A 12,617-nucleotide genomic window follows, 5' to 3' on the forward strand; every position below is an offset into this window, starting at 1 on the left:
TCATCCGCCAAGCCAGCCTTGCAAGCGCTCCATTGGCTCCCTATCGAGAGGAGAGTGAAGTTTAAGGCCCTTGCCACTTGCCATCGTATTCTGAACGGCAAGGCACCTCTTCCGCTCCAGAGCCTAGTAGCCTCTTACGAGCCTACACGCAGTCTCCGGTCCTCGCAGACCGGGCTGTTAAAAGTTCCAAGAATATCTAAAGCTCGTATGGGAGGCAGATCCTTTAGATACCTTGCTCCCAAGTGCTGGAACAATCTTCCACTGGAACTTCGGCTTGAACCCTCCGAAATCCAGTTTAGGAAAAAACTTAAAACGCATCTTTTTCAGTAGATAGCTTGGTTGGGAGGAGGGGGGACAGTCACTCCACTTGTCATAGCGCGGGGACACGCCAGTGGCGTAACCAGGCGCTTAATAAATGTCCAATAATAATAATAATAATAGCTGTGTGAAGCAACATGATCATAGTATGCAGGTAAATCACTAAAGTCTAGTTTGTTTTTTATAAAGATATACACATGAGCAACTACATCGTCCTGATGATGGTTCTAAGGATCGTTTAGACCGTAGAAGGACCGAAACGTCGACACTGTATCGCCATTTTTGCTTATATGATACAATTAAGATGCATATAAATATATGTATTACTGTGATTTTGTGACACATATTATGGTATTGAAAAAATCCATGATTCTAGCGAATGGTGATCCTACACGACTGTAATCAACTTTATCTTTTCAGTTTTGTGTATGTTGCCTGATAAAAAAGAAAAATATTTTGATACAAGAATAAAAAACTGTTTCTGATATAACTGGTTATTGATATTAAGTGACCATTTCCTGCAAAAAAAGTCAAATATTGATCACGGATGTGACATTGTTATAATTCATTATACTAAGAACAAATGATTCCTCGAGGGACAATTGAATTCTGCTACAAAATTTATATTCATTAATTCCTCAATACAGGCCCATTGCGAACTCAGCGCTACAGCACCGCAGACTTATGTCTGTATCGTCTACTGCCTTCGATCTACAGTGCGGACAGCTGGGTTCACAACTTGAATTCAGCTTTGGATCTACACTACGGACAGCACTGAAGTTAGCCTTGATTTATGTAAGGCAGGGGCAATTGTACTCTATTTCCTCTGATTTTGTTAAAATAAGTGACAAAAATTCTTCGTCCATATCTGTGCTGACTACTGCCTTCGATCTACAGTGCGGTCAGCAGAGTTTACAATTTGATACCAGTTTCGCATCAACACTACAGACAACATTGAATTCAGTCTGGATTTATTTAAGGCAGAGACAATTGTACTCTGTGTCCTCAGATTTTGTTAAAGGATGTGACAAACAGCATTCCTCGATGTTTGTGTCCACTACTGCCTAAGATCTACACTGCGGACAGCAGGGTTTACAACTTGAATTCAGCTTTGCATCTACACTACAGAGAGTAGGGAATTCAGCCTTGATTTACTTAATACAGAGACAATTATACCGTATGTATTGAGATTTTGTTAAAATACGTGAAAAAAGCATTCATCTATAACTGCGCTGACTACTGCCTTCGATGTACACTGCGGACAGTAGGGTTCACAACTTGAATTAATATTTCGATCTACACTACGGACAGCATGAAAGTCAGCCTTGATTTATTTAAGGCAGACACAATTGTACTCTCTGTCCTCAGATTTTGTTAAAGGATGTGACAAAAAACATTCCTTATGTTTGTGTTGACTACTGCCTAAGATCTACAATGCGGACAGCAGGGTTTACAACTTGAAATCAGTTTTGCATCTACACTACAGACAGCATTGAATTCAGTCTCGATTTATTTAAGGCAGAGACAATTATACAGTATGTATTCAGATTGTTAAAATAAGAGAAAAAAGCATTCTTCTATAACTGTGCTGACTACTGCCTTCGATGTACACTGCGGAAAGCAGGGTTTACAACTTGAAATCAGTTTTGCATATACACTACAGACAGCATTGAATTCAGTCTCGATTAATTTAAAGCAGAGACAAAAAATACTCCTGTGGCAGTGCTAGTATGTGCAAGCACCTTCAATCCCTGCATCCTGTGAACTATGCTCACAAAGAATGTAGAAGACTATGTCAAAATGAACCTCCACCACTGGCAATACCAAGTACCTCTGGCGCATCACCTTCAACATTGCCACCAGACATACATCCTCAATTTGGGAAAGTTACAATGCACTGCGTGAAGTGCAATCGTTTAATTTGTTATGGGGAGCAATCAGTAGACCTAGTTTGCAGAGCAATTGATAACCATTGATGCTAGGTTGTTTTTTTCCCTCTAAGTTCATGCAGTCCAGTATGCAACAGTCAATGCTTTGAGTGCAGCCCGTTCAGACCACGCATCATTGCAGGTGAACACACGCTAAACACCAGACGTACCACTACCTCAGTACACCATAAATAATCGCCACGTGGCCTTATTTAGGCAAAATTCAGTAGTAAGAACACATTCTTACCAGTGCTGTCTGCCTGAACCACACATCATCGCAGGCTCCACACAAACCGCTCCTACCTCAGTGTACAACTCATGAACCCTTTACGATAGAATCTTCTGTGTATTATTTCACATATAGTGCTCCTACCTTTGTACAGCAGAAGACATAAACCATTTATGATTGAATATCTGTGTATGATATGATGTTTACTATTCTACTTGTTACCAACAGCAACGTAATAAAATGGAGTCGAGCACACGTGCCTGTACCCACTTCAACTATATCTGTGTCGAAGTATTTATTATGTTTGTAAAATGCTGCTCCTGCACCCTATTACATTATATTGTACTGTAAACAGCATATGCAACCATCTTACCTCTGCCAGTAACAAAATCTACGATTATATAACTTTCTCTCGCTCTTTCCACAAATACGAACGTACAAACTGGATCATTACAATACTGCAAACAAAGTGTATAGTAAATTTATAAATGTGTGCTATTGCTCGATTTTTTTTTTTTGCATATTTATATAGCGCGAAGTCAACCAAAAACTATATCAGCAATTTACAAAAGCATCGTATTTACAGTACATTTTCAGGCATGCATAGATTACGTGATTTCTCTACAATAACAGGATGGGGACATGACTCTGAGCCTCGAACACTGATTTCCAGCACCAAGTTCGACAGTTTACCCGAATGACCACATACGTGTATATTTATTTATTTATTTTATTTATTTAATTTATATGGCGCGTTATAACCACAGGGGTCTCTAAGCGCTGTGTATATATATTAGCTGCCCTTCATATGCCCAAAACTGCAACCTAAAGCTTTCATAGCCCTGTATTACTACAGCTACAACACTCCACTGAATGTACAGCAAACATTCATATTTCGCAGAAATACGTCATGTCCACCATCATGTGCAACTATGGGTCAGTATAGGGTCAGTACCTTCCATGTTGGCCATGTTGTGGGACTTTACAGACATAATGACACATTTGCGTTTAAGACCTGGGTGACAGCAGCACTACAACACGGACACCCGAATCAGTTGATTTCTCATATAGCTCACGACAGAACCACGCCCATAGCTCCGGAGTCATCGTTGACAGCCTTGTGCAGCACTGGCATATGTCAGTCCAGCCCACTCCGCTGACGCTTCGAGGAAAACACAACAAAGCTACATAGCCAAGATTTCCATTGTAGTGGTTTCTTAGTTCCAGGTCTAGTTGTCAGAATGGCACACAGACACTCCCTCACGGTTGGTATACATGCACACCACACCCATCCAGCACATGCGTCACAACACACGTGACCCTACCAATAAAAAAAAAAAGACGTGGCGCACATGCTCTACGCCATTTTAGAGTTGCTCCCATCGCAAGCGCTGTGATGGCCCGTCCTGGTGGTTCGGACGCCGCATGTAGGCCCGAACTACCGAACAGGGGACCCAGCACATGCGTGGCCTCTTTGGTCACTTAGTTAGTGGTACCGCAAGGACTGAGCGGGTGAGGAACCTGCGATCATGTGGGTGCACGAGTATGTCCTTTGCCATAGGATATCAAGACTTGGCACCAAATGTGAGGCTTCTTGGTGGCAGAGCAGGACTGCATGATGTAGAACGTACCCTGTCCGCGAAAAGGTGAGCAGTGAGGCCTGGGTGCACAGCGGAGGGAGTAGATGGGGTGCAGCAGATTGGATACAAAAATGGCGACGCAGCAATTTAGGCGTACGCAGTCCTATATACCGTATCTTATTGCATTTTTTTTCCTATAACAGGAAAGTTTTTAAAGTCGGTTAAAAGTCCGTCGCTTGTGATGATCGAACAACGTGTATCACTGCGCACCACTCGTTTTCTATAACCGGATGGAAAACATTATTACTCTACCAATTCTTTATAAATCAAAGCCCATTAAACAAGTTGGGACTGTACAAATAGTTGTATTTTTAATGTGGGAAGGAAGGTGTGTGAAAGGGGATGTTATTCTACTCCACATTAAGATAGTGACAATTACCAATCATAACATCTTTCTTTTACTATCTTTTAGATGTAGAGCTTCAGGGTGCACTATGTCCCGGCACGTGGTGGAAGACACACGGGTGACAGAAAGGTGAGCTGCGAATATTCTTTTCAGTCACTCTCTCACTTCCTCTCTCCTTTGATAAACAAATGACGCACTATCTTATCTTCCTTTTTATCTAACAGGTTCTGTTTCACAAATTGGCGTTCCCCTCTCCCCCCCCACCACTTCCCCCAACACCTCCAAAGCTCAATGTTTGAGGATTCTGCGATGCTGCGTGACCATCGTAACAACGCATAAGAAGGCTGCTTCGACACGGGGGGACCCTCTTTGAATCACGCCAATGGCACAAGGTGAGCAAATAAGCTTGTTTCCAGAGCAACGAGAAGTCACTTGTGGGCGGAGAGAGTGGATAGTGTGCAGCAACTTGACTGCGTACGAATGTACAAATTACCCCTGGGCAGTGGGAGTGAATAGGTTGCAACAGTCTGGGTGCGCAAGAAAGGGCACTCCCCTCCGGACACTGGGAGTCAATGGAGTGCAACAGTCTGGCTATGCAGTAATGAGAACTCACCGCTATACAGTAGGAGTGCATGGGTATAGTACTCTGGGAGAAATAGAGCGCACAGACACCTCCTTGCAGGGGAATTTGATGTAATACAGTATCCTGAGTGTCCAAAGGCATAAAGCCGAAATATACCTGTGCAGTTGTATGTACTCTCTTATTACTAACTCTATACTATCTTTCAGATCACTAAACTTGAGGGTGCACTATGAAACGGCACGTGCTTGGACACACACCGGAGGCAAAAATGTGAGCTATGAAGATTTTCTCCAGTATCAACACTGGTGCTTGGACACACACCGGAGGCAAAAATGTGAGCTATGAAGATTTTCTCCAGTATCAACACTGCCTCTCCTGCTCCATGTATTACTTTCTCTCTATCACACACTTTAAATGTCGTTTTTTCTCTCTTTCTCTCTCTCACATTGTTTCTCTTTCTCTTTTCAAGTTATGAACGCTGCTGTCCACCCTGCAGATAAATAAATCAAGGCTGAATTTAATACAGTCCACAGTATAGAACCGAAGCAGAATTCAAGTTGTGAGCTCTGCTGAAAACAGTGTGTCCAAAGGTAAGCAGGGTAGCCTAGATACACAATGCTTCCAATTAAACGCACTGCAAATAAACAATAGTGTCCTGCATAATGACGTTATCTCTCACCAAATTCAGTCTCATCTCAGAATCATTTTAAAGACCTGTTGGACCATACTGTTGATCTGACCCAGCAGGCACTTCCCTACAGACACCTCTTCAGCGCCGGCCTAGGAGGGGGGTCTGATGTATCAGGCACACTGCACACGTGCAAATAAGCAATATGGCCAAGTGTTATGTTAATTTGTGATCTTTGACCTCATTCAGTCACATCGATCTAATTTTAAAGACTTATTTTCATTTTTGTTTTGCAGGTTACCTACGCTCCTACCATTGGAGTCCATCTTACATTTTGTTCATTATACTCTTATGTTAAAGTTACGTTTCTATTTATTTTTGTTTTAATAAAAGTTAATTTTTAAAAAAAACTGAGTGTATACATCTTTTTCAAACAACATTTCACTATTATTTAGTGTGATAATCATATGCTTAGATAAGATTTAAAAATCAAAAGTAGAAATTATGTTTATAACTAGAAGTATACTACTGAGGCTAACTCTTTACCAGCACTTTACCAGTCTGTAGCTGAGATAAACGGTTCCTATGGAAAACTTTAAAAAGTCCAGCACACTTGCTGTTTGGATTAGCAACATTGTGTGGTGAACTTGTGACCTGTGTGCTCAGTTAAGTGTTCCATGAACTGTTACTATCGTAACAGGCAGTAAGCAGTTTGGGGGTAGGGTTGAAAGGTACTGGCTGTACAGAAGCCGTTATATTTACCCAGGATCCTCTACATGACAGAGGGGAAACCAAACAGACGACAGAACACTATGTACATTACGAGCAAAAGTACACAACTCTTCGAATTAACCTCAAGAGAGGGCTCGAGAAATAGCCACTGGCGTTACAAAACCTTGTGTACAATTTGCCTACTCTGTACTCAACAATGGGCAATTCTTTATCGATCACAATTAGACACTGTTGCTTCACGATTCACAGTGTGCACTTCACTAAATACTTTGTGCCTATTTAAATGGGAGACGGGATTGTCGAAATTCCAAAACTTAGGAGGGCGTTAAAATTAACGCTGCTTTAGCGGCAGCAAACTACAGCTAAAACGGCGATAATAGACTTCAAAATCCTTTGTTATCTTACCGGAAGATTTTTTCAACACTGCTGTTTGCTATGGCAGGGTGAGAGCCGATGCTCCCGCCCTGCCATAGCAAACTTGGTTTACATTTTGAAAGAGAGAACACGAAAATCTACTCTCTCTTTTAAAATGCAAAGCGGAATGCTTTTCCCCACGGGGAGCTGCATATTAGCAGGTCCCCGTGTGGAAAAGTAATGGTGGCTTCCGAAGGATGCAGGGAGCTGACTGACATTGGGCCTCTACCCACAGTCCCCAACATTGAATATACGCCCATGGGATGGGATCCAGAGGAAGAATAAAAATTAGTAGTAGGTGATATTTTTTTTTTACGGTAAAATTAGGAGTCTGCAATGGGCATATTTACAAGGACAGCGTTGAAATGTTCTGGTGTAAACCTGGGCTTCTATTGGAATTCTCACGGAATCAAAATCCAATTATTAAGCCCATTATGGCCGCTTTAACTGCACTTTCCTAACGCTAAAGCGACGATAATTTTAACGTCGTCCTTGTAAATATGCCCCCAATACAGCGAGAAATACAGCGATAATTCCTATTCGCAAGTGAAAAGCTTGTTAATATAAGACTGTGGACTTAACATATCAATCCACCTCGCATATTAAACATGTTTAAGTCTACTTTAGAACAATGCTGTTGTCATACCTCCCTCTTCCATGTTATATTGTCACAGGAACACCTACCTTGCCACTGGGAACCCCTACATTGCAACTCATTGGAGATACGAGGCGAGCTGTTAGCAAACAGGCTGCTAACATGCGTTAATGCATCTTAGCGTCACCTTGTAAATAAGGCGATATAATTTTCACCGCATTTTTGGCTTTTTAAAAAGAATTGCAGCAAAATGGCCCATGTTAATATGCCCTCCAGTTTGCTATGACAGAGCGGGAACCTTGACTCCCGCACTGCCATAGCAAACAGCAGTGTCCCGGGGGTAGGCACCCCAAGACACAGCAGGAGCCGCTCCTGGGGGGTGGTGTTCCCCAAGGTTTTCGACTGCTCCAGAATGTGGACCACACGGCCCCCCTCCCAAAATATAAAAAGACCCGGAGGGTGGTAATACCTGGGGCTTAGACAGACCATTGAGCTACCTCACCCATTTATTTTGTAGCACCGAGGAATGGCGGTCCCGGGCTACAGGGCCCCTCTGAACTCTCATCAAATGTAATATTTTAGACTCTGGGATATGGCCCTCCCAGGTAGCTAATTTTTAAACAAGCACAGAAGCCCGCGCTTCGATTTTATTTCTTTTACAGCGGATTAATGCACCCAGGGCACCTTTCTCAGTTTTTTCAATAAAAAAAAAATTGTGGAACCCCTAAGCAGGTTTGGGGGTCAAAATATTTCCAACCTGCCCCCTTTATACGTTTTGAACACTATTCCCCTAATTTCTAGATCCCCAATTGTACTGAGGCACAAAATGGCTTCCAACACATCCTGGTTTCGAATGTTGACAACCACTTGACAGCGAATTAGCATTCAGAGCGCGATCGACACGGTCCGCTTAGGGTGCGCTCAGGATGTGTGAGGCCATAGATATATATGTACTTTTAAATGTGATTTTCTCAGAAACTACTGAACTGATTTACACCATTTAAGCAAAAGGCACAAGCCTGAACTAAGGACTACCTCTTTGCCAAATTTGGTTTAATTCCGTTCAGCCGTTTCGGCTGTAGCAGCGATGAACGGTTCCTATGGAAAATTGCATGGGGAAAACACGTTTTGGGACCCCCCTTTTTTCTCAGCCCCCACTTCACGAATCACCCCAAGACTTTCAGGATAGGAGCAGATTGGAGCGCCCTACCAGTTTTTTATAATTTCTCGAAGGTTCGTCCACCGGCGCCAAAGTTATTCCAAATAGAATGTTGCGGATTTCCTATGGAAAATAGGTCCTAACTAGAACTACCACCTGGCGACCGCCAGTGGTGTATGTGTGTGTGTGTGTATATATATATATATATATATATATATATATATATATATATATATATATATATATATATATATATATATATATAACTCTGGGTAGTTCCCAAGTTTAGGTGGAAGGCAGCTCTTGTATAGAGCACCCTCAACACCAGCGACACTCTAAATTTGCTCGCCTCAAATGTCAGCTTTTCTATCAAAGTTTTTAAGCATAGGATTAGCACAGTGTTATCCACGCTGAGATAGAAATGGAGCAACTCTTTTGCCATTTGTACAGCAAAGTCTTTAAGCATAGGATTAGCAAAGTGCTATCCACACCGAGCTGTACAATGACAAAAGCCATTTACCACTCCAGGTACAATAAAACAGCTTTGGATTGGTAAAATACCATCCAAGCCAACCTGAAATGAAAAAATGCAACCCCTGACACGTGTTTCGCTGTCATTACAGCTATTCAGAGAGGTTTAGCTTTGTCCAGACACAAGAGAGCACCCAGTACAAGTCAAAACAATACCCTTGCAGGCATAGAGTGACGCATAAATTATGCAAAAAAGGAGAGAACTCTGGGAAGTTCCCAATTTAGGGGGAAGGCAGCTCCTGTATAGAGCACCCTCAACACCAGCGACACTCTAAATTTGCTCACCTCAAATGTCAGCTTTTCTATCAAAGTTTTTAAGCATAGGGTTAGCACAGTGCTATCCACGCCGAGATAGAAATGGACCAAGTCTTTTGCCATTTGTACAGCAAAGTCTTTAAGCATAGGATTAGCAAAGTGCTATCCACACAGAGCTGTAAAATGACAAAAGCCATTTACCACTCCAGGCACAATATTACAGCTTTGTATTGGTAAAATACCATCCAAGCCAAACTGAAATGAACAAAAGCAACCCCTGACACGTGTTTTGCTGGTGTTGAGGGTGCTCTATACAGGAGCTGCCTTCCACCTAAACTTGGGAACTACCCAGAGTTCTCTCCTTCTTTTTTGCATAATTTATGCGTCACTCTATGCCTGCAAGGGTATTGTTTTGATTATATATATATATATATATATATCCTCTCGCTTCTCCCGAGTATTTCTTTGCCACACCTTAGCGAGAGTTGCGTCGTCGCAGGGACCTCTCGAGAGTAGGTCCTATAAATCACTCCAATGGGATATATATATATATATATATATATATATATATATATATATATATATATATATATATATATATATATATATATATATATATATATACACACACATATAAACACACACATTAAAAACCTGGACATGTAGCATAACATAAATGTTGTCAGCCTTTACCATCATCAATAACCGAACTATTTCTACTTGCTATTAAAATCAAACAAAGTGAGGAAAGGAAAAACAGAGGTAGAATTAGGATGAAGATGCTAGGAGTGTCTATGTACAGAGGAATGATGCACTTATTAGGAGATAGGACAAGGCCGATAGTGGATCGTGGGAGGGGAAACTTCAAGTTTGTCCCAGAAAAGGTGAACAAGAACAGGTCACCAGGTTGCTGTCAAAGTTGCTGTGCATCAGCCCCTAACTGTGACATGGAGCATGTACCATTTAGGATATTGTCAAGAAAAACAAATCTGCATTTGGACAATGTGAAGAAGGTTCAGTATGCAAAGTCATGCTGGGAACAGTTCTCGTCTAGGCATGGAGCAAAATGTAAAATCCAAATGCCAAGTATGAAAATTTAACACTGTCTAGGGTTCAGATTTTGCAAACCACATTATCTGAACAACTAATTAATAGAGGAATGTGATAGGGTTATCTATATATGTAAAACAGAAGCACTTCATTGAGGAGTACCTTTGGTATGTAAATATAGTTCTTCAATTAAACAGCCTGGCCTTGGATGTCAACATTACATTAAAACAAAAGAAAAATATATAGACCCTCAAGCAACATATGTGCTCCAAAATGTTCTACATTGCTCACTAGTTTAAGCAGATGTTCACTGGACCACATATAAAGACCAATAAGGGTGGGATGCATTCAGCCACAATAAGCAACCCTATTAGTCTCAATGTAGCACATGCATCAAACTTTTTCCAGGACGCAAATGGGCCAGGTTTGCACAATAGGCCTGTTTGAGAGTGGTAAAAAGCCATTTCCGATGCATTAAACCTAAATGCATTTGCGATATTGGTAATCGCAATTTCTGCAATTATCTATTTTGTGAATGTATTTAGGGAATGGCAATTTGCGATTCCCTAAATGAAATGCATGAAGCATTTTAAAAATGCCTCTGCATTAAGGATTCGCAAATTACCATCAACTTCAATTTGATAGTAATTTGTTAATCCTTAGAAAAATGAAAAAAATTGCAATTTTCAATGTGCCATGTGGCGCATACACATGCCTTTATGGCATGTGTGCGCGCCACATGTGCATACTTACCTTTTTGGGGTGTGCATCTGGGGGGGCCTTAGGCACCCTAGCACCCTTGCAATTGTATTCGCAATTTGTGATTACCTATTTGGTAATCGCAATTTGCGAATGCTTTCCCATTCATTCCTTTGGGCCTTAGGCCCATAGAAATTAATGGGACTGCATTCCCTAGTAGCGAATCGCAATTTGCAATTCGCTATAAGGGAATGTGTAGGAATCGTTATTTATTTTGCGATTCCTACATGCATAAGGAATTGCAACTCCAAAATAGTGATTCCTTAAAAATCGCTATTAAGGGATCTATCATTTTAGGTCAATTCGAAAACAAGACTATTCTTGGAATGAAGACGTGGTCTAATAAGTTTGTCACCATGGTCCTGGTAAAATCATTTTAATTCTCAGCACCCCAGTTGGCTTATCTGCCAAAATTAGGAGTGATCAGAAATGGGATCAATTTCAATATGTAAGTGAAAAATTCCAGTAGGCTGATCCAAGATGTGACTGACAATGTCTCCAGCCAATGGCTGAAGGTTCCTGAACCAAAGAAGCCAATGACTGAAAGAGACTGAAACAAAGCCCCTCATAGTATTTTATTAAATGCAATATATTAATGTATTAGATGCCACACTTAATAAATCTAAGCAAAAGAATCAGAGCTGCTTCCTGTGGTCTCCTGAGTGTACATCTGATTAACGAATAGAGAACATGATGTTAATGTTGTTTTCATAATAAAGAGCATGAAGCTGCATGCTGGCATGAATAAAATCTGGGACATATTTAAAATACAAAGGGGCATATGTGCACACTGGTGTTCCACTAGCATTGGTTTCTTTGGCAGAAGCAAACAGGACTATCTGAAAAAACAGCAAACCCGGGACACATTCAGTCGATGTGTAGGGCCAGACGACATGACATTTTTTGCAACAAAAATACTGGACTTTCAGAGATACCAGCACGTTAGGAAATCACTTTCTACTATTATTTTTCTGTATTTGTGAATTTCATTTGAATTAATTAAATAAAGAGTAAAAACATCAGAGAAGGGTGATACCTCCTCGCTTCCTGAATAACCTATCTTCTTTGTATATTGAGTGCTATGCGGCACTACCAACAGAAAAATGTATCACACTTTCTCCTAACAAGGGCAAGCAATCAAATTCTAATTCCCACTCAGGCATTCATCTTTACTTCAGTGGTGCTCTTTTAAACTCATAGAATCTCCTTTGATGCATTATTCATCTTGGCAGGAGATTTGACATCTGAAATAACAAAAGTTGTTTAAACTATTCATCTCTTTAATGTGTATAAAAAAAGACTCTCCTTGGTTTATGTTATGAGGAAAAAGTGGTTATGTTTTAGGTGTAAAGTGAACCGTGACCAGACTAGATATTCACAACAATATGCCGCAAAGATGGATCCTGGCAATATTTCAAAATAACCATCAATGGTTTGTGTGATTTTCGTT

General features: G+C 40.9%; 1 protein-coding gene across 1 annotated transcript in view; it reads right to left on the reverse strand.

Moving 5' to 3' along the window:
• Window positions 1-12,617, reverse strand: part of LMBRD2 (LMBR1 domain containing 2) — a 420,428-nt gene that overhangs the window by 386,971 nt on the left and 20,840 nt on the right. The window lies entirely within an intron of this gene.

The sequence above is a fragment of the Lissotriton vulgaris genome, chromosome 3_1 (assembly GCF_964263255.1).
Source record: "Lissotriton vulgaris chromosome 3_1, aLisVul1.2, whole genome shotgun sequence".
Classification (NCBI taxonomy): domain Eukaryota; kingdom Metazoa; phylum Chordata; class Amphibia; order Caudata; family Salamandridae; genus Lissotriton; species Lissotriton vulgaris.